At 47.4% G+C, this 24,628-nt stretch overlaps 1 pseudogene; it reads right to left on the bottom strand.

Annotated features, from left to right (window-relative positions):
• Positions 1–4,212: 4,212 nt before the first annotated feature.
• LOC146005893 (U2 spliceosomal RNA) lies at positions 4,213–4,353 on the bottom strand (annotated as a pseudogene).
• Between the last annotated feature and the right edge of the window lie 20,275 nt (positions 4,354–24,628).

The following is a 24,628-nucleotide window of genomic DNA, read 5'->3' as shown; positions in this document are numbered from 1 at the left end:
CTCTGGCCGGCTTAGCTGTCCTCCCAAAACTTGTGCGTTTATCCTGTTTATGGTGCTTTATGGATAGAGGTCTCCCCCTCCCTTAATTCCTTCTTTTTCTTTGGATTTTCCTTTTCTTCGCTTGTCTCTTTCCTGTTTTCTGTTTTACACCATCATCGGAAATTTGAAGGCGTGGCCTAACTGACACCCCCCCCCCCCTTCAGTGGCCCTTATGTACTGGGGCCAGAACAACCTGTCACAAACCCCCTGTGCAAACAGAAAAAATGTGAAATACGCAGCCTAGTGGGTCTGCAATACGCAGGTCTGAATCAGGCCGTAATTTCATCTGTCTGGTGCCTGATTATAATTTAGCAGACGGCATTACTTGGGGCACCACTGTGCCCATAGGTGTACCTCCAGCAGTATAATTGTGCATTATTCTGGCCCGGAATAATCAGATAATATCAGAATTTAGTCGCTGCCTCTCGGCTGTGGCTGCAAACATCAGGCAGAGCGATACAAAGAGAGATAAGTAATCTCTTCCCAGGCAGGTGAATGCACTTGATAATATACTGAATTATTCAGGAAATAGCCTATTGAAATTGGGTGGCGGGAGGAGGGGGAGCGCGGGGATAATAGAGGGAAAGTAAACACAGACTCTGTTGTCACTTGACTTCTTAAGTAAAAGCCAACAAGCCGCGCGGTTAGACAGTGAATCAGGTTTCTCCCAATTAAATTTAACAAGTGCTGTCTTTGAATGTTTCATGAGTGTCTGTTCCACCTCCCTCCTGTTCCCTTCCCGGGACGCGAGACGCACTTGCTATTAGCCCCTGTCCTTTTTAGTTGCATCAATAATTTGTTAATGACTTGGGCGCAGACGCTGATGAGACGCATGGCCCTAGGAGAGCGAGGGCAGACACTCTCTGTTCTTAGCCATGTCACTCTCCAGAGCAGTGGCGATGTCTGTCTGGCATACTATACAATCTGACTGACAGATTGGCACTTGATTATCAGGACAAGCAGCGCAGGTGACCCCATCCCAAACAGGCCCCAAAGCTGCGCCCATCCCGATCGCTGGGCCTGGCCGGGCAGCACCAGTTGATTCCAGAGAGGAGAAAGGGACTGAGAACAGAGGAGGTGTGATGGGGCAGCGGGAGGTGTACCGGCGTTGTCAGGATCTCTTACACGTTACTCTCCTGAAGCATTAATACTACGAAGCCCATGTGCGCAAGAGCCAGGTCTGCTTAATATATCTGTGCGGCTGTATATCCAACTATCATATGGGAATAGGACGTGTACCACCGCTGCTCGCCACGCTTCGGGTTCACGTTGATCGTGGGGTGGCGTTAACAATTGGGGGGGGGGCCCTTTCACACTTCAGGGTGGGTATTTGGGGTCTGTGGGCCATTTAACATTGTTCCCTATGTAAAATCGGTAATCGCGTCGGTCGCATCGCATGCAATTTTTTGGCCGCATGCGATGCGACCGATGCAATTTACATTTTACCATGCATTTCTATGTAAAATCGCGGGCATCGCATCGGTCGCATCGCATGCCATTATAATGGCATGCGATGTACATGCGATGCCGCGATGGGCGCCGTTCTAGGAAACAAGTACCCGTAACAGTACAGTATATGCAAAATAGGGTGTAACACTACAGTATATGGGAAATAGGGCGTAACAGTACAGTATATGGGAATAGGGCGTAACAGTACAGTATATGGTGTAGTATATGGGAATGGGGCGTAACAGTACAGTATATGGGAATAGGGTGTAACAGTACAGTATATAGGAAATAGGGTGTAACAGTACAGTATATGGGAAGTAGGGCGTAACAGTACAGTATATGGGTATAGGGCGTAACAGTACAGTATATGCAAAATAGGGTTTAACACTACAGTATATGGGAAATAGGGCGTAACAGTACAGTATATGGGAAATAGGGTGTAACAGTACAGTATATAGGAAATAGTGTGTAACATTACATTATATAGGTAATAGGAAGTAACAGTACAGTATATGGGAAGTAGGGCGTAACAGTACAGTATATGGGAAGTAGGGCATAACAGTACAGTATATGGGAATAGGGTGTAACATTACAGTATATAGGTAATAGGGTGTAACAGTACAGTATATGGGAAGTAGGGTGTAACTACAGTACATGGGAAGTAGGGTGTAACAGTACAGTACTCAGTACCGCTCCAGTGTACATCATGTCCTCAACGTGCCCTCAATGGTGTCACCTTGCGGTCAGCCTGAGTTGCCAGTTCCCACCATAAAAGACTTTGTTACATACATAACATGGGCATCTGTGGAGCCGCGCAGAGCCAATCACGCTGCATTATTCCTTCTTTTTCCAGGGTTCCTGGGCTCTGATTGGCACAGAGCGGGTGACTAGAATCCTGCTGACAAACGTGTAGTCACACAAGGAGATTCCCTCTCCATCTGCAGATGTAAAGGTTTATAGCTGCTTAGATCAGTGACACCTTCCCGTACCTATATATAGAGCGCATTTCAGAATAGCTCCGAGTCCTAAATAAACTCATCATATGTTCGATCAATAAACGAGGGGCCAGAACATCCACTTGTACAGTATTTATATCTGGGACACGAGCGGCTCTGGGAATAGGTACGAAATTAGGGTTTAGCTTTATGACACAGCAATACTGAACAAACGGCCACAGGACACAGATAACACTTATATAAAATATTGATGGGTATTCTACAATTTAGCTTCTGGATACAAGGGGAGCTGGTTTTACCGTTGACATTATTGCTAATTTACATATTTATTATGATTATTATTATTATTATTATTAATAAACTTTATTGGTAGATTGAAGGCAATCAGATACGGAAGGCAAAGCAATAAGATAGTACAGGGTAAAACAGACAGGACACTGCAAAAGGACCATTGCGTTTTGTGTTGTAGCTCCCTCTTACTCAGAGCTGTTACCTACAACTCAAAATGTGTTGGTGGCATCCTGCACTTGTCTGACCTCAGAACATAGAATTTGATGGCAGATCAGAACCATTTAGCCCAACTAGTCTGCCATTTTCTAGATGAGGTGAAGTCGTACCAAGATGAGTTTGAATTTGAAGAAACTCAGGGAGCCCGAGGTGTGCTCCCACCACCACCAGTGCTGTGCCTAAACACGTGCAAAGGGGGCAGCCGTACGAACGTTTGGACCCTCTCCCAAAGGAGAAAGGCCCCATGGTTCCCCTAACCCCCCTCAACCATAAGGCCGAGGAAGGGAAAAAAGGGATCGGTGGGTCCTCTTCGCCGAAGCTCAGAGAGACCCGCTTTTCCTCCACCCCCGGAAGGGTTTTGGACGGTGGGTCCTCCGCACCCGAAGGTTTGGAGAGACCCGCTTAGGCTTCCCTCCGCCTTGCGGCTCGGGGTTGCCCTCGAGGGGACCGGGACTCTCCCCAAAAGGTGAAGAGTCCCAGCCACGTTTGGGGAACGGAAGGCCCGTTAGGGACAGCCGCACTACCCAAATCAAAAAAACGTGACAAAACTAACGAAAAACGTGAAGTGCTCAAAAGTGCAAATCAAAGAAATAAATAAAAGAGGCCCTAGCCAGAAGGCCGGGGTGGGGGTGTAAAAAATTGTCCTACCCCATCCAAAAGGACGAGCTAAGGACGTGTAGCCTAACCTAGAGGGAAGTGCGCAGTGTGTGCCATTCAGTGCATGGTGCTGGACATCACCAGTGCAAATCAGGCACCCCCGAGTTTCCCCGGGGGCACAGTGCAGCCTCGGGCTCCAGGCAGCCGACCAATCAGCGTCCGACCAAGTTTTTCTCCGTCTCACCAGCAGGCATTTTCCAGCCCCCGGCATGGGAATGGGTACTCCACTGGGCTTTTCGAAAGACTCCCTTAGGGGCTGCACCCCCCTCGGAAGAGCAATCTACTCAGTCCCAGTGTTTCTCCGCTCCCAGGGTTAAGATACTAGGCTGAGCTTTTCGCGGTCTCCCCATCAGAGGCTACGAACCTCTGGAACAGGAGCCATCTACTCAGTCCCAGCCTTTCTCCGCTCCCTGGGATTGGATACTAGACTGAGCCTTTCGCTGCCTCATCCTTCGGGGGCTACAAACCCCGTCAGGAGAGTCAAACTACTAGGCCCAGTGTTTCTCCCCCCCTCTTACCAGTGGATTTACGGAAACAACACCTCCTACCAAAGGCAGAGGTGAAGATACTTAGTGAGACTTTTCACTGCTCCCGGGAAAAAACAGAGGGGTCCCACACCCTCCGCCCATCAGAGCAGCTACTCAGTCTCACCTTTCTCTATTCTCTGCCAGAGGCCAGTCCATACCCAACTGATAAGAACAGATACTACACTTGATCTTAGCCAAAAGGCCGACCAAGATGAGGCCGCACCAGTGACCTATACAGATCTGGGCACAGTATCTAGATGAGGCCGCACCAATGACCTATACAGAACTGAGCACAGTATCTAGATGAGGCCACACCAGTGACCTATAAAGAACTGGGCACAGAATCTAGATGAGGCCGCACCAGTGACCTATACAGAACTGGACACAGTATCTAGATGAGACCGCACCAGTGACCTATACAGAACTGGACACAGTATCTAGATGAGACCGCACCAGTGACCTATACAGAACAGGACACAGTATCTAGATGAGGCCGCACCAATGACCTATACAGAACTGAGCACAGTATCTAGATGAGGCCACACCAGTGACCTATAAAGAACTGGGCACAGTATCTAGATGAGGCCACACCAGTGACCTATAAAGAACTGGGCACAGTATCTAGATGAGGCCGCACCAGTGACCTATACAGAACTGGACACAGTATCTAGATGAGACCGCACCAGTGACCTATACATAACAGGACACAGTATCTAGATGAGGCCGCACCAATGACCTATACAGAACAGGATACAGTATCTAGATGAGGCCATACCAGTGACCTATACAGAACTGGGCACAGTATCTAGATGAGGCCGTACCAGTGACCTATACAGAACTGGGCACAGTATCTAGATGAGGCCGCACCAGTGACCTATACAGAACTGGGCACAGTATCTAGATGAGGCCGTACCAGTGACCTATACAGAACTGGGCACAGTATCTAGTTCAGGTCGCACCAGTGACCTATACAGAACTGGGCACAGTATATAGATGAGGCTGCACCAATGGACTATACAGAACTGGGCACAGTATCTAGATGAGGCCGCACCAGTGACCTATACAGAACTGGACACAGTATCTAGATGAGGCCGCACCAGTGACCTATACAGAACTGGACACAGTATCTAGATGAGGCCGCACCAGTGATCTACACAGAACTGGGCACAGTATCTAGATGAGGTTGCACCAGTGACCTATACAAAACTAGACACAGTAGCTAGATGAGGCAGTACCAGTGACCTATACAGAACTGGGCACAGTATCTAGATGAGGCCGCACCAGTGACCTATACAGATCTGGGCACAGTATCTAGATGAGGCCGCACCAGTGACCTATACAGAACTGGGCACAGTATCTAGATGAGGCCGCACCAGTGACCTATACAGAACTGGACACAGTATCTAGATGAGACCGCACCAGTGACCTATACAGAACAGGACACAGTATCTAGATGAGGCCGCACCAATGACCTATACAGAACAGGATACAGTATCTAGATGAGGCCATACCAGTGACCTTTACAGAACTAGGCACAGTATCTAGATGAGGCCGTACCAGTGACCTATACAGAACTGGGCACAGTATCTAGATGAGGCCGCACCAGTGACCTATACAGAACTGGGCACAGTATCTAGATGAGGCCGTACCAGTGACCTATACAGAACTGGGCACAGTATCTAGATGAGGTCGCACCAGTGACCTATACAGAACTGGGCACAGTATATAGATGAGGCTGCACCAGTGGACTATACAGAACTGGGCACAGTATCTAGATGAGGCCGCACCAGTGACCTATACAGAACTGGACACAGTATCTAGATGAGGCCGCACCAGTGACCTATACAGAACTGGACACAGTATCTAGATGAGGCCGCACCAGTGATCTACACAGAACTGGGCACAGTATCTAGATGAGGTTGCACCAGTGACCTATACAAAACTAGACACAGTAGCTAGATGAGGCAGTACCAGTGACCTATACAGAACTGGGCACAGTATCTAGATGAGGCCGCACCAGTGACCTATACAGATCTGGGCACAGTATCTAGATGAGGCCGCACCAGTGACCTATACAGAACTGGGCACAGTATCTAGATGAGGCCGCACCAGTGACCTATACAGAACTGGGCACAGTATCTAGATGAGGCCGCACCAGTGACCTATACAGAACTGGGCACAGTATCTAGATGAGGCTGCACCAGTGACCTATACAGATCTGGGCACAGTATTCTAGATGAGGCCATATCAGTGACCTATACAGAACTGGGCACAGTATCTAGATGAGGTCGCACAAGTGACCTATACAGAACTAGACACAGTAGCTAGATGAGGCCGCACCAGTGACCTATACAGAACTGGGCACAGTATTCTAGATGAGGCCGCACCAGTGACCTATACAGAACTGGGCACAGTATCTAGATGAGGCCGCACCAGTGACCTATACAGAACTGGGCACAGTATCTAGATGAGGCCGTACCAGTGACCTATACAGAACTGGGCACAGTATCTAGATGAGGTCATACCAATGACCTATACAGAACTGGGCACAGTATCTAGATGAGGTCGTACCAGTGACATATACAGAACTGGGCACAGTATCTAGATGAGGCCGCACCAGTGACCTATACAGAACTGGGCACAGAATCTAGATGAGGTCGTACCAATGACCTATACAGAACTGGACACAGTATTCTAGATGAGGCCGTACCAGTGACCTATACAGAACTGGGCACAGTATCTAGATGAGGTCGCACCAGTGACCTACACAGAACTGGGCACAGTATCTAGATGAGGCCGCACCAGTGACCTATACAGAATTGGGCACAGTATCTAGATGAGGTTGCACCAGTGACCTATACAGAACTGGGCACAGTATATAGATGAGGCCGCACCAGTGACCTATACAGAACTGGGCACAGTATCTAGATGAGGTTGCACCAGTGACCTATACAGAACTAGACAAAGTAGCTAGATGAGGCAGTACCAGTGACCTATACAGAACTGGGCACAGTATCTAGATGAGGCCGCACCAGTGACCTATACAGATCTGGGCACAGTATCTAGATGAGGCCGTACCAGTGGCCTATACAGAACTGGGCACAGTATCTAGATGAGGCCGCACCAGTGACCTATACAGATCTGGGCACAGTATTCTAGATGAGGCCGTACCAGTGACCTATACAGAACTGGGCACAGTATCTAGATGAGGTCGCACCAGTGACCTATACAGAACTAGACACAGTAGCTAGATGAGGCAGTACCAGTGACCTATACAGAACTGGACACAGTATTCTAGATGAGGTCGCACCAGTGACCTATACAGAACTGGGCACACTATCTAGATGAGGCCGCACCAGTGACCTATACAGAACTGGGCACAGTATCTAGATGAGGCCGTACCAGTGACCTATACAGAACTGGGCACAGTATATAGATGAGGTCATACCAATGACCTATACAGAACTGGGCACAGTATCTAGATGAGGTCGTACCAGTGACATATACAGAACTGGGCACAGTATCTAGATGAGGCCGCACCAGTGACCTATACAGAACTGGGCACAGAATCTAGATGAGGTCGTACCAATGACCTATACAGAACTGGGCACAGTATCTAGATGAGGTTGTACCAGTGACCAATACAGAACTGGGCGCAGTATCTAGATGAGGCCGCACCAGTAACCTATACAGAACTGGACACAGTATTCTAGATGAGGCCGTACCAGTGACCTATACAGAACTGGGCACAGTATCGAGATGAGGTCGTACCAGTGACCTATACAGAACTGGGCACAGTATCTAGATGAGGCCGCACCAGTGACCTATACAGAACTGGGCACAGTATCTAGATGAGGCCGCACCAGTGACCTATACAGAACTGGGCACAGTATATAGATGAGGCCGCACCAGTGACCTATACAGAACTGGGCACAGTATCTAGATGAGGCCACACCAGTGACCTATACAGAACTGGGCACAGTATCTAGATGAGGCAGCACCAGTGACCTATACAGAACTGGGCACAGTATCTAGATGAGGTTGTACCAGTGACCAATACAGAACTGGGCACAGTATCTAGATGAAGCCTCACGAGTGACCTATACAGAACTGGGCACATTATCTAGATGAGGCGGCACCCGTGACCTATACAGAACTGGACACAGTATCTAGATGAGGCCGCACCAGTGACCTTTACAGAACTGGGCACAGTATCTAGATGAGGCCGCACCAGTGACCTATACAGAACTGGGCACAGTATCTAGATGAGGTCATACCAGTGACCAATACAGAACTGGGCACAGTATCTAGATGAGGCGGCAGCAGTGACCTATACAGATCTGGGCACAGTATTCTAGTTGAGGTTTTTACCAATGACCTATACAGAACTGGGCACAGTATCTAGATGAGGTTGTACCAGTGACCAATACAGAACTGGGCACAGAATCTAGATGAGGCCGCACCAGTGACCTATACAGAATTGGGCACAGTATCTAGATGAGGCCGCACCAGTGAACTATACAGATCTGGGCACAGTATTCTAGATGAGGCCGTACCAGTGACCTATACAGAACTGGGCACAGTATCTAGATGAGGTCGCACCAGTGACCTATACAGAACTAGACACAGTAGCTAGATGAGGCAGTACCAGTGACCTATACAGAACTGGACACAGTATTCTAGATGAGGTCGCACCAGTGACCTATACAGAACTGGGCACACTATCTAGATGAGGCCGCACCAGTGACCTATACAGAACTGGGCACAGTATCTAGATGAGGCCGTACCAGTGACCTATACAGAACTGGGCACAGTATCTAGATGAGGTCATACCAATGACCTATACAGAACTGGGCACAGTATCTAGATGAGGTCGTACCAGTGACATATACAGAACTGGGCACAGTATCTAGATGAGGCCGCACCAGTGACCTATACAGAACTGGGCACAGAATCTAGATGAGGTCGTACCAATGACCTATACAGAACTGGGCACAGTATCTAGATGAGGTTGTACCAGTGACCAATACAGAACTGGGCGCAGTATCTAGATGAGGCCGCACCAGTGACCTATACAGAACTGGACACAGTATTCTAGATGAGGCCGTACCAGTGACCTATACAGAACTGGGCACAGTATCGAGATGAGGTCGTACCAGTGACCTATACAGAACTGGGCACAGTATCTAGATGAGGCCGCACCAGTGACCTATACAGAACTGGGCACAGTATCTAGATGAGGCCGCACCAGTGACCTATACAGAACTGGGCACAGTATATAGATGAGGCCGCACCAGTGACCTATACAGAACTGGGCACAGTATCTAGATGAGGCCACACCAGTGACCTATACAGAACTGGGCACAGTATCTAGATGAGGCAGCACCAGTGACCTATACAGAACTGGGCACAGTATCTAGATGAGGTTGTACCAGTGACCAATACAGAACTGGGCACAGTATCTAGATGAAGCCTCACGAGTGACCTATACAGAACTGGGCACATTATCTTGATGAGGCGGCACCCGTGACCTATACAGAACTGGACACAGTATCTAGATGAGGCCGCACCAGTGACCTTTACAGAACTGGGCACAGTATCTAGATGAGGCCGCACCAGTGACCTATACAGAACTGGGCACAGTATCTAGATGAGGTCATACCAGTGACCAATACAGAACTGGGCACAGTATCTAGATGAGGCGGCAGCAGTGACCTATACAGATCTGGGCACAGTATTCTAGTTGAGGTTTTTACCAATGACCTATACAGAACTGGGCACAGTATCTAGATGAGGCCGCACCAGTGACCTATACAGAACTGGGCACAGTATTTAGATGAGAACGCACCAGGGACCTATATAGAACTGGGCACAGTATCTAGATGAGGTTGCACCAGTGACCAATACAGAACTGGGCGCAGTATCTAGATGAGGCCGCACCAGTGACCTATACAGAACTGGACACAGTATTCTAGATGAGGCCGTACCAGTGACCTATACAGAACTGGGCACAGTATCGAGATGAGTTCGTACCAGTGACCTATACAGAACTGGGCACAGTATCTAGATGAGGCCGCACCAGTGACCTATACAGAACTGGGCACAGTATCTAGATGAGGCCGCACCAGTGACCTATACAGAACTGGGCACAGTATATAGATGAGGCCGCACCAGTGACCTATACAGAAGTGGGCACAGTATCTAGATGAGGCCACACCAGTGACCTATACAGAACTGGGCACAGTATCTAGATGAGGCAGCACCAGTGACCTATACAGAACTGGGCACAGTATCTAGATGAGGTTGTACCAGTGACCAATACAGAACTGGGCACAGTATCTAGATGAAGCCTCACCAGTGACCTATACAGAACTGGGCACAGTATCTAGATGAGGCGGCACCAGTGACCTATACAGAACTGGACACAGTATCTAGATGAGGCCGCACCAGTGACCTTTACAGAACTGGGCACAGTATCTAGATGAGGCCGCACCAGTGACCTATACAGAACTGGGCACAGTATCTAGATGAGGTCATACCAGTGACCAATACAGAACTGGGCACAGAATCTAGATGAGGCGGCAGCAGTGACCTATACAGATCTGGGCACAGTATTCTAGTTGAGGTTTTTACCAATGACCTATACAGAACTGGGCACAGTATCTAGATGAGGTTGTACCAGTGACCAATACAGAACTGGGCACAGAATCTAGATGAGGCCGCACCAGTGACCTATACAGAACTGGGCACAGTATTTAGATGAGGCCGCACCAGGGACCTATATAGAACTGGGCACAGTATCTAGATGAGGTTGCACCAGTGACCTATACAGAACCGTGCCCAGTATCTAGATGAGGCCACACCAGTGACCTACACAGAAAAGGGCACAGTATCTAGATGAGGCTGTACCAGTGACCTATACAGAACCGGGCACAGTATCTAGATGAGGGCGAACCAGGGACCTATAGAGAACTGGACACAGTATCTAGATGAGGCCGCACCAGTGACCTATACAGATCTGGGCACAGTATCTAGATGAGGCCGTACCAATGACCTATACAGAACTGGGCACAGTATCTAGATGAGGCTGCACCAATAACCTATACAGAACTGGGGACAGTATCTAGATGAGGCCGCACCAATGACCTATACAGAACTGGGCACAGTATCTAGATGAGATCACACCAGTGACATATACAGAACTAGGCACAGTATCTAGATAAGGCCGCACCAGTGACCTATACAGAACTGGGCACAGTATCTAGATGAGGTTGTACCAGTGACCAATACAGAACTGGGCACAGAATCTAGATGAGGCCGCACCAGTGACCTATACAGAATTGGGCACAGTATCTAGATGAGGCCGCACCAGTGAACTATACAGATCTGGGCACAGTATTCTAGATGAGGCCGTACCAGTGACCTATACAGAACTGGGCACAGTATCTAGATGAGGTCGCACCAGTGACCTATACAGAACTAGACACAGTAGCTAGATGAGGCAGTACCAGTGACCTATACAGAACTGGACACAGTATTCTAGATGAGGTCGCACCAGTGACCTATACAGAACTGGGCACACTATCTAGATGAGGCCGCACCAGTGACCTATACAGAACTGGGCACAGTATCTAGATGAGGCCGTACCAGTGACCTATACAGAACTGGGCACAGTATCTAGATGAGGTCATACCAATGACCTATACAGAACTGGGCACAGTATCTAGATGAGGTCGTACCAGTGACATATACAGAACTGGGCACAGTATCTAGATGAGGCCGCACCAGTGACCTATACAGAACTGGGCACAGAATCTAGATGAGGTCGTACCAATGACCTATACAGAACTGGGCACAGTATCTAGATGAGGTTGTACCAGTGACCAATACAGAACTGGGCGCAGTATCTAGATGAGGCCGCACCAGTGACCTATACAGAACTGGACACAGTATTCTAGATGAGGCCGTACCAGTGACCTATACAGAACTGGGCACAGTATCGAGATGAGGTCGTACCAGTGACCTATACAGAACTGGGCACAGTATCTAGATGAGGCCGCACCAGTGACCTATACAGAACTGGGCACAGTATCTAGATGAGGCCGCACCAGTGACCTATACAGAACTGGGCACAGTATATAGATGAGGCCGCACCAGTGACCTATACAGAACTGGGCACAGTATCTAGATGAGTCCACACCAGTGACCTATACAGAACTGGGCACAGTATCTAGATGAGGCAGCACCAGTGACCTATACAGAACTGGGCACAGTATCTAGATGAGGTTGTACCAGTGACCAATACAGAACTGGGCACAGTATCTAGATGAAGCCTCACGAGTGACCTATACAGAACTGGGCACATTATCTTGATGAGGCGGCACCCGTGACCTATACAGAACTGGACACAGTATCTAGATGAGGCCGCACCAGTGACCTTTACAGAACTGGGCACAGTATCTAGATGAGGCCGCACCAGTGACCTATACAGAACTGGGCACAGTATCTAGATGAGGTCATACCAGTGACCAATACAGAACTGGGCACAGTATCTAGATGAGGCGGCAGCAGTGACCTATACAGATCTGGGCACAGTATTCTAGTTGAGGTTTTTACCAATGACCTATACAGAACTGGGCACAGTATCTAGATGAGGCCGCACCAGTGACCTATACAGAACTGGGCACAGTATTTAGATGAGAACGCACCAGGGACCTATATAGAACTGGGCACAGTATCTAGATGAGGTTGCACCAGTGACCAATACAGAACTGGGCGCAGTATCTAGATGAGGCCGCACCAGTGACCTATACAGAACTGGACACAGTATTCTAGATGAGGCCGTACCAGTGACCTATACAGAACTGGGCACAGTATCGAGATGAGTTCGTACCAGTGACCTATACAGAACTGGGCACAGTATCTAGATGAGGCCGCACCAGTGACCTATACAGAACTGGGCACAGTATCTAGATGAGGCCGCACCAGTGACCTATACAGAACTGGGCACAGTATATAGATGAGGCCGCACCAGTGACCTATACAGAAGTGGGCACAGTATCTAGATGAGGCCACACCAGTGACCTATACAGAACTGGGCACAGTATCTAGATGAGGCAGCACCAGTGACCTATACAGAACTGGGCACAGTATCTAGATGAGGTTGTACCAGTGACCAATACAGAACTGGGCACAGTATCTAGATGAAGCCTCACCAGTGACCTATACAGAACTGGGCACAGTATCTAGATGAGGCGGCACCAGTGACCTATACAGAACTGGACACAGTATCTAGATGAGGCCGCACCAGTGACCTTTACAGAACTGGGCACAGTATCTAGATGAGGCCGCACCAGTGACCTATACAGAACTGGGCACAGTATCTAGATGAGGTCATACCAGTGACCAATACAGAACTGGGCACAGAATCTAGATGAGGCGGCAGCAGTGACCTATACAGATCTGGGCACAGTATTCTAGTTGAGGTTTTTACCAATGACCTATACAGAACTGGGCACAGTATCTAGATGAGGTTGTACCAGTGACCAATACAGAACTGGGCACAGAATCTAGATGAGGCCGCACCAGTGACCTATACAGAACTGGGCACAGTATTTAGATGAGGCCGCACCAGGGACCTATATAGAACTGGGCACAGTATCTAGATGAGGTTGCACCAGTGACCTATACAGAACCGTGCCCAGTATCTAGATGAGGCCACACCAGTGACCTACACAGAAAAGGGCACAGTATCTAGATGAGGCTGTACCAGTGACCTATACAGAACCGGGCACAGTATCTAGATGAGGGCGAACCAGGGACCTACAGTATAGAGAACTGGACACAGTATCTAGATGAGGCCGCACCAGTGACCTATACAGATCTGGGCACAGTATCTAGATGAGGCCGTACCAATGACCTATACAGAACTGGGCACAGTATCTAGATGAGGCTGCACCAATAACCTATACAGAACTGGGGACAGTATCTAGATGAGGCCGCACCAATGACCTATACAGAACTGGGCACAGTATCTAGATGAGATCACACCAGTGACATATACAGAACTAGGCACAGTATCTAGATAAGGCCGCACCAGTGACCTATACAGAACTGGGCACAGTATCTAGATGAGATCACATCAGTGACATATACAAAACTGGGCACAGTATCTAGATAAGGCCGCACCAGTGACCTATACAGAACTGGGCACAGTATCTAGATGAGGCCGTACCAGTGACCTATACAGAACTGGGCACAGTATCTAGATGAGATCACACCAGTGACATATACAGAACTGGGCACAGTATCTAGATAAGGCCGCACCAGTGACCTATACAGAACTGGGCACAGTATCTAGATGAGATCACACCAGTGACATATACAGAACTGGACAAAGTATCTAGATGAGATCACACCAGTGACATATACAGAACTGGACACAGTATCTAGATGAGATCACACCAGTGAGATATACAGAACTGGACACAGTATCTAGATGAGATCACACCAGTGACCTATACAGAACTGGGCACAGTATCTAGATAAGGCCGCACCAGTGACCTATACAGAACTGGGCACAGTATCCTGATGAGGCCATACCAGTGACCTATACAGAAGTGGGCACAGTATCTAGATGAGGCCCCACCAGTGACCTATACAGAACTGGGCACAGTATCTAGATGAGGCAGCACCAGTGACCTATACAGAACTGGACACAGTATCTAGATGAGGTTGTACCAGTGACCAATACAGAACTGGGCACCGTATCTAGATGAAGCCTCACCAGTGACCTATACAGAACTGGGCACAGTATCTAGATGAGATCACACCAGTGACATATACAGAACTGGGTACAGTATCTAGATAAGGCCGCACCAGTGACCTATACAGAACTGGGCACAGTATCTAGATGAGATCACACCAGTGACATATACAGAACTGGACAAAGTATCTAGATGAGATCACACCAGTGACATATACAGAACTGGACACAGTATCTAGATGAGATCACACCAGTGAGATATACAGAACTGGACACAGTATCTAGATGAGATCACACCAGTGACCTATACAGAACTGTGCACAGTATCTAGATAAGGCCGCACCAGTGACCTATACAGAACTGGGCACAGTATCCTGATGAGGCCACACCAGTGACCTATACAGAAATGGGCACAGTATTCTAGATGAGGCCGTACCAATGACCTATACAGATCTGGGCACAGTATCTAGATGAGGCCGCACCAGTGACCTATACAGCTCTGGGCACAGTATTCTAGATGAGGCCATTCCAATGACCTATACAGAACTGGACACAGTATTCTAGATGAGGCCATACCAATGACCTAGACCAGCGGTGGCCAACCCGCGGCTCGCGAGCCGCATGCGGCTCGCCACGTTGAAATTTGTGGCTCCCATCGGGGGTTTTGAATTTGGCGCCAATTCGGCTGCCAATTCAAAACGCCGCATCGGCAGCCAATAGGAAACGGCCGCGGCGAGGCAATCAGTGCTCGCCGCGCCGTTTCCACCCCGCCCCCGGCGTCTGACATCAGACGCCAGCGGGAGGGCGAGATGTCTCCATGCCGGCGGAGCGCAGGAGCGCTCCTGAAGAGGCGAGAAGCCGCTGGAGGACGGCGCAGAAGACGGCGGCGGGGAGAACAGTTCCGGCGCCGCTGAAGAGGCCAGAAGACGCCGGGATCAAGACAGAAGATCTCCGGCGCCTTCTGGAAGAACAAAGAAGATGGCTCCCGGAGAGGCCAGCGGGGGTGGGAAGCAAAAGAGCTAACGAAGCTCCCCCCAGCGGCCTCTCCCAACACCAGGTAGGGGCCTTTGGTCTCCTACCCCCCATCCACCCTAGACCACCGGGTGTCAGGCACTAGGCCCGTGGGCACATTCAGGCCCTTCCGGCCTGTGGGCGCATTAGTCGGGCCTTCTTGGCACGTGGCTAATTTGTTTGTTGGGCCCTCCTGGCCCTCTAGGTGGGGCTTTTAGTTAGGAAGCTGGGCCCTCCAGCATAGGTGTTGCACTGTGGGCAACACCTGTGCTGGAGGGCCCAGCTTCCTAACTGTGGGGGCATATGATGTTTGGCACTGTGGGGGCATATGATGTTTGGCACTGTGGGGGGCATATAATGTTTGGCACTGTGGGGGGCATATGATGTTTGGCACTGTGGGGGGCATATAATGTTTGGCACTGTGGGGGCATATAATGTTTGGCACTGTGGGGGGCATATGTTTGGCACTGTGGGGGGCATATGTTTGGCACTGTGGGGGGCATATAATGTTTGGCACTGTGGGGGGCATATAATGTTTGGCACTGTGGGGGGCATATAATGTTTGGCACTGTGGGGGCATATAATGTTTGGCACTGTGGGGGGGCATATGATGTTTGGCACTGTGGGGGGCATATGATGTTTGGCACTGTGGGGGGCATATGATGTTTGGCATTGTGGGGGCATATGATGTTTGGCTCTGTGGGGGGCATATGATTGGCACTGTGGGGGGCATATGATGTTTGGCATTGTGGGGGGCATATGATGTTTGTCATTGTGGGGGCATATGATGTTTGGCACTGTGGGGGGCATATGACTGGCACTGTGGGGGGCATATGATGTTTGGCATTCTGGGGGGCATATGATTGGCACTGGGGGGAATATGATGTTTGGCACTGTGGGGGGGCATATGATGTTTGGCACTGTGGGGGGCATATGATGTTTGGCACTGTGGGGGGCATATCTGGCACTAGGGGCATAAAGTTTTGTCATGTGGCCACTCCCCTTGTGTCATATGACCACGTCCCTGGCCACTCCCCCGATCACACCCCTTTTTGGCGCGCGCGCCTTCGGCGCGCGCATGATGTTGGCTCTTTGGCTTGACCAACGATATTATTCGGCTCATTGCCTCTGACCGGTTGGCCACCCCTGACCTAGACAGATCTGGACACCGTATTCTAGATGAGGCCGTATCAATTACCTATACAGATCTGGGCACATTATATAGAAGAGGCTATACCAGGGACCTATAAAGAACTGGGTACAGTATCTAGATGAGGCCACACTAATGACCTATACAGAACTGGACACAGCATTCTAAATGAGGCCGCACCAGTGACCTATACAGAAATGGACACAGTATCTAGATGAGGCCGCACCAATGACCTATACAGAAATGGGCACAGTATTCTAGATGAGGCCGCACCAATGACCTATACAGAAATGGGCACAGTATTCTAGATGAGGTTGTACCAAAGACTTATACAGAAATGGGCACAGTATTGTAGATGAGGCCGCACCAATGACCTATACAGAAATGGGCACAGTATCTAGATGAGGCCGCACTAATGACCTATACAGAACTGGATACAGCATTCTAAATGAGGCCGCACCAGTGCCCTATACAGAACTGGACACAGTATCTAGATGAGGCCGCACCAGTGACTTATACAGAACTGGACACAGCATTCTAAATGAGGCCGCACCAGTGACCTATACAGAACTGGAAATAGTATCTAGATAAGGCCGCACCAGTGACCTATCCAGAACTGAGCACAATATCTAGATGAGGTCGTACCAGTGACCAATACAGAACTGGGCACAGTATCTAGATGAGGCCGCACCAGTGACCTATACAGAACTGGACACAGTATTCTAGATGAGGCCGTACCAGTGACCTATACAGAACTGGACACAGGATCTAGATGTGGCTGTACCAATGACCTATACAGAACTGGGCACAGTATCTAGATGAGGCCGCACCAATGACCTATACAGAAATGGGCACAGTATTCTAGATGAGGTCGTACATAAAACCTATACAGATCTGGGCCCAGTATATAGATGAGGTCGTACCAAAGACCTATACAGAAATGGGCACATTATTGTAGATGAGGCCGCACCAATGACCTATACAGAAATGGGCACAGTATTCTAGATGAGGTTGTACCAAAGACCTATACAGAAATGGGCACAGTATTCTAGATGAGGCCGCACCAATGACCTATACAGAAATGGGCACAGTATCTAGATGAGGCTGCACCAGTGACCTATACAGAAATGGGCACAGTATCTAGATGAGGCGGCACTAATGACCTATACAGAACTGGACACAGCATTCTAAATGAGGCCGCACCAGTGCCCTATACAGATCTGGACACAGTATCTAGATGAGGCCGCACCAGTGATTTATACAGAACTGGACACAGCATTCTAAATGAGGCCGCACCAGTGCCCTATACAGAACTGGAAATAGTATCTAGATGAGGCCACACCAATGACCTATACAGAACTGAGCACAATATCTAGATGAGGCCGCACCAGTGACCTATACAGAACTGGACACAGTATTCTAGATGAGGCCGTACCAATGACCTATACAGAACTGGACACAGGATCTAGATGAGGCTGTACCAATGACCTATTCAGAACTGGGCACAGTATCTAGATGAGGCCGTATTAATGACCTATACAGAACTGGGCACAGTATCTAGATGAGGCTGTACCAGTGACCTATTCAGAACTGGGCACAGTATCTAGATAAGGCCGCACCAGTGACCTATATACAGAACTGGACACAGGATTTAGATGAGGAAACATCAGTGACCTATACCGAACGGGACACAGTATTTTAGATGAGGGTGTACGCGTACCAATGATCTATACAGAACTGGACATAGTATTCTAGATGAGGAAACATCAGTGACCTATACAGAACTGGACACTGTACCTAGATGAACTCGTACCAATGACCTACAGTATACAGAACTGGGCACAGTATCTAGGTGAGGTCTTACCAACGACCTATACCAGTGATGGCTAAGCTTGTCACTCCAGCTGCCTTGCATCAGTTTTAGCATTGCCAAATAGTAAAACTGTAGCAGTGGATCCTGGGATGTGTAGTTCTGCAACAGCTGGAGTGTCAAGGTTAGTCATCACTGACCTATACAGTGGCATTATTACTTTCTCCTGCTGATTCCTCTCCCTATGTGTCACAAGACAAAAATGTGAGAACCCAGTTGTGACTTTGTGTGGTTCTGTGGATGATACCCTGGGAACATGGGAGTTGACTCGACTTCTCAGCAGAGGGGTGGAATATAACGGTCTGGTGTTCCCCGCAAGGGAGTATGGGCTTAGCTGCATCCAGACAGCAGGCCATGGAGGAATTCCTGGACACAGAGAACCCTCCGGGAGAATGACCACAGGAACTAGTAGCCGTAGCGTCAGGTTAGTCTATTAACGGCATGGAAGCAATACCGACTTGGTAGCAACTTGGTAGCTGGTAGCAACCCTTGGTCCAAGTTAGCAGTGTGAACTAACATGTGTGAGAACATAGGCCACCGAAAGGGTTACAGATGACCTAGCTTCAGTCTGGATTCTCCCCAGGTGCACAATCAGCGAGCCTGCAATGCACAGACTGACAGGAAGCATGAATGCAAACAGTCAGACTGAGACTGAAAAAAACAAAGCAGAATCAGTGAGCTGTTTGGACATCCACTGTTTACTCCAAGAACCCCAGATTGTAGTCTGAACCAACCCCTTAGGACTGCCACCAACTGGAATTTTCTCAGGGCCTGGAAACAGACACGTGCTTTATCCCTGGATATGTATGCCCAACTTTGGCTAAAAAGTCAGTTACTGTATAACTCATTTGCAGATCTTTTCCACAAAACATCTCCGGTGGATCTCGGTTATTCCTACCAGCATTAGGCCGACCACACAGACACCATTGGATGCTGTACTTACTAATACCAGGGTGGTAACTATTCCTCCATTCCTATTTCTACACCATTCAGGGGAATAGATAGGAACTGACTCTACAGGACAATAATAATTTTGTGGGTGTTTAATTTAATTGTATTACTTATTATATATTGTTTTACTCAATGTATGCTCTTTTATTGCGCTAAATTATCATGTAAAAGATTATCCAATCCAGTAAGAATTTTCTATTGAAATTAACCTATGTGCTGCTTTATTTTGTTATCTGACATCTACTGCATGGTCCTAAGGAGAGTTCTGTTGCACATGTATCTTTCTGGGTATCAGTGGAGCCATGTAGAGTTCCTGCTATTGATTTGACAATGTAGGTATTATCTAGTAAAGACCTTACAGAACAGAACTGAGCATTATAGTAATCAGTTGCCAATGGTACCTCCCATCTCCGGTCCAACCCACTGATAGCAACGATAAGAGTACAATCCTGAGTGTCCTATGGGCTGCAGGACCCATTTCCAAGGCTATAGTACTGAAATAAGTTGATACTGTTGATACTTTATGTTCCATGTATTGATCTGATTATTCAGCAGATGTTAATGATTCTGACTATTATTGTGGCCAGTTCACATTTCCACCACTGATAGGGAATCTCTGAAAATCAGCTGAAATTCTAAATGGATCAAATCAATACCCCTACAGTATCTCTGCTCCTGATTATCAGCGTGAGAAATTAGGTTTGTTAATATACCTTATATAATGGCACTGAACAGTTATATATATATATATATATATATATATATATTCCAAATCAGCTTGAGTTCTAATTCTGCAGAAGGCTATAAATGAACCGGAATGGCAGGTAACCATTGGAGTGCACCCAACAGCCTCGAGTTCAGATTCCGGACTCTGAACGAGTTATAGGTCCAGGTGGAGGGTGTGTGGTGGGTGTTATTCCTTAGGGATTGCCAGAGATAAAGGTTGGTGTCAAATAACAGATAAATAATGCTGTGTTTGTGCGAAATTTATAGACAAAGTCAACAGCTGAGAGGACAAACGGGAGAAAAATAGCATATGGCAACAAACCAATGGAGGAACATTCTGTATTAATACTTGCATGGCAGAGAAAATGACATGGCGGCATTGGCATCCCAAACACTGTTGTCTCTTCCGACCATCTCCACATTTCAGGCTTTCGGCACCTACTGTATCTCTTGACCTCTCTTCATGACAACAAGTCACTTCCTTGTTCTTAGCTCTCTGATGGCTCTTTTAGCATTACCTTATACCTCTTTTCCACGTCAGAAAAATACTGTTTAATTGCTGGTTCTACAAGGACATCGGCTCCTTGGGAACGGCAACAAGAAAACAAATCTCGGATCTAGTGATGTAACCATTTTTAATGACAGGTTTTGCTGGACTTTTTCAGGTTCTACAGGGTTCAGTGGAAAAGGAGGCAACCCTGGAAAAACCCAGGACAGTGGTGCATTGGAAATGGGGTCTAAGCCAGGAATGAGCCAGCAAACTCAGGGAATTTTGTTGGAAAAGAGGTATCAATAAGGTGTCTGCTTTCCTCTTCCACTATCTGTCCTGATCCCTTAGGTTTCTGTACTTATCAGATTGCTTTTCTCTCTTTATACCTCGACTCTTGGTTAACACATTCACTCATTTATTTTCCAGCATCACCTCTAAGCTGATGACACATCAATCTCCGCCTCTTCTCTCCAGCATGTCCACGACCTCTGTGCCATCTCCACTTGGATGACTGAACAATACTTTAAGATCAACATCACCAAAGCTTTTCATCATTACATTGTCCAATGTCACCATCTCTTTGCTGGTCCCTGTGCAAGGGGTCATCACTTACCCTGCCCCTAACTTCTCTCTTTACATCCAGATCCTTATGCAATTGTGTTAATGTTCTTGCAACATCCACTTACTTTCTCTCTGTGATGTTACAAAGCCCATTGCCCACTTTCTTATCATCTCCTGCCTTGATTATGGCAGTGTTCTTGCTGGCCTACCTGTCACCTCCAGCTGCCTGTCCTGAATGAGCATCCTTAATTGCACATTTCCACTGGACTTCTTCTGGTGTGCCGCTCTCTAAATCTCTCCATTGGTTCCAAATTGCCTTCAGAATACAATTTAAACCACTTACACTAATCTACTAAGATCTCTACATTGCCTCCCAAGATAACATCTTTGGCCTTCTCAAGATATAGTCCCCTACTCACAAACCCTGTTCTGCTTATTCTCTTCTCCACTCCTCCCTTCCTATCACATTAATGAGTGAAAGACCACCCACCTCTCCAGACTCCACTGTGACCTTTGGAACTTCCTGGTCCACCTGGTCAGACTCTCCCTTAACCTATCACTCCCTTAAAACTCACCTCTCCTTGCTTGTGAACCCCTCCCCATCCTATCATCTTTCTCCCCACACAACACCTGCCCAATTTGTTTTTTCTCCAGACCCCTTGCATGTGCTTCTCCTGTCTCCTGTCCTTGAAGTTTTTTTATTTTGAATGTCTTTGTGTCTTCTTTAGTAACTGTTATTTTCTCATGTCTCTTCTTTTTAAGGATGCCCTTGTTTCTTCTTTTACATATATATGCATTTGTATAATGTATGTGATTGTGCTTTGCTAACTGCACAATGCTAAAGAATCTGTTACTTATGAATAATCAATGTTGATGATGATGACGATGACGACGATGATGATGATACACCTTGTGTACATGCTGGCAAGTTTTCTTCTACTTAATTTCATCTATAAAGTGTAACGTGAAATAGAGGAAATATCTGTAATACACAGAAGTTGGATTTTATTTCCTATGTCACAATTTATGGAGACTAACAACAGAACATGACACAGAAGGTTAATAACAACAAAACTCCAAATAGGAATTCCTCGTGATAAACTACTTGTGTCAGTGCAATGTGAGATCGAGGTGGTGTCTAAATGGTCCCGAATACTTCTTTATCTAGACATAGCTGTGCGTTAGAATATCCAGGGGTTCAAATATCGAGGGAAAGGTCATGAGCGGTACCTGGAAAGGTTATGATTTGAAACGATTGTTGTGTTGTACTGGGCAAAATGTGACATTACATCTTTTATACCAGATGCAAAAATTAACCAGAATTTGGGTTTCTATATACTAAGCTTGGATGACACGAAGTGGACAAGATAAAGTACTGTACCAGCTAATCAGTGTCACAAAACGGAGGCTGTCAGCACTCCCAGACGCAATTTGCGTTACCTGCAGCGTTCTATGAAACAATGGCCGTCATCGGCTGCCACTGCTGGCATCACACTGTTGCCTCTACTGCATTTTGTCCCAGCACCCCACATCCTACTGCGCATCCCCGTGGGCCCACCATGCCGGCCTTGGTGCCATTCTTCTCCATGGGCAGCTCACCCTGCAAGACCCAGTCAGGACTGACTCCCCTGCAGAGGAACGCTTCAGCCAATCAGCTCACAGCAAGAGGTATAAAGCCCAGCTCGGAACAGCGCCCTGTCAATTAAGGATAGCTTCTACCATTCTCAAGCGCCTTCATCTCATTCAGTTATTGACTTTATTCATTCAGTCATTTATTCCTTCATTCAACCATAGATACAGTTGGAGTCCCTCTCAACTATCTTCCGTAGGTCGTGGCTAAATCCTATTAAAGGGCTAAATGAGGAGGGCTCATCTGTACTTACCTGTAAACCATATACAGTACATAAATAAATCTTTCTTTTTTTAACAATTAATTTTTATTGATTATAAAACAATTATAAACATTACATAAATATATGCAGTACATATCTTTGTTGTTATTTAACATAATTTTGCGACCGGGTTATTATTTTTATTTACTTTTTCAGTTATATTAACCATTACACTCATTAATCTCCGTAATGCACTCCTAATTACAAGAAAAGTACAACATGGCAAAACATAAAAAATAATAAGCAAAAACAAGACCAGACATACAAAAATTAACAAACAAATGCCTTCCACAGCCTAGTACCAGATCACTCTATATACTTTCAATATCCAGGCTATGGACGGGTAAGGAAGGGGGGGGGGAGGGAGGGGGATGGGGGGGGGGTGTTTTAGGGTTCATTCTCCAAATTATACTAGGATAGACTTTGTTTCCCCTTTAAGTACCCTGTCTTAATTATCCATAGCCCATATTGCTGCTTCCAATTCCCTTTTCTTTTCCTTCCCTTTTCTCTCTTTCCCTTCCTTCTTTCCCCTTTTTCCCTTTTCTTTTTTTCAATCAATAGGCAGGTTATGGTATATTAGCCATGGGGACCAGGTTTCTTTGAAAATTTCCATTTTCTCTTCCACCATGCTGGAAAGATGTTCCATATGGTACAGATGCCAAATCATTTCCTTTATTGCTATTTCGGCTGGTGCCTTTTCCGTCTTCCAGTTAACCGCTATTTTTATCTTTGCCGCACTCAACACAAGCCAGATAAACTTTTGTATAGGGTATCTCACCCCTGGTGTATTTATGGGAAACAACATATACTCGGGTGTCCTTGGGAGTCTAGTACCCACAACTTGATAAATCAAGTCTGAAGTGAATCTCCAGGTTTCCCGGATTCTAGGGCATTCCTAAAAAATGTGTATTAAATTGCCACTGTGCCCACAAATAGGCTAAATCCTATTAAAGGGCTAAATGAGGAGGTCTCCATCTGTACTTACCTGTAAACCATATACAGTACATGAATAAATCTTTCATCAAACCTGCCAGCTTCCGTCCTCGTGTATCCAGCCAACTGGTCCTCTTCTTTTGT

This window comes from Crinia signifera, chromosome 5 (genome assembly GCF_055691185.1).
Source record: "Crinia signifera chromosome 5, ASM5569118v1, whole genome shotgun sequence".
Lineage (NCBI taxonomy): Eukaryota > Metazoa > Chordata > Amphibia > Anura > Myobatrachidae > Crinia > Crinia signifera.
This window is presented reverse-complemented; position numbering and strand designations above follow the sequence as displayed.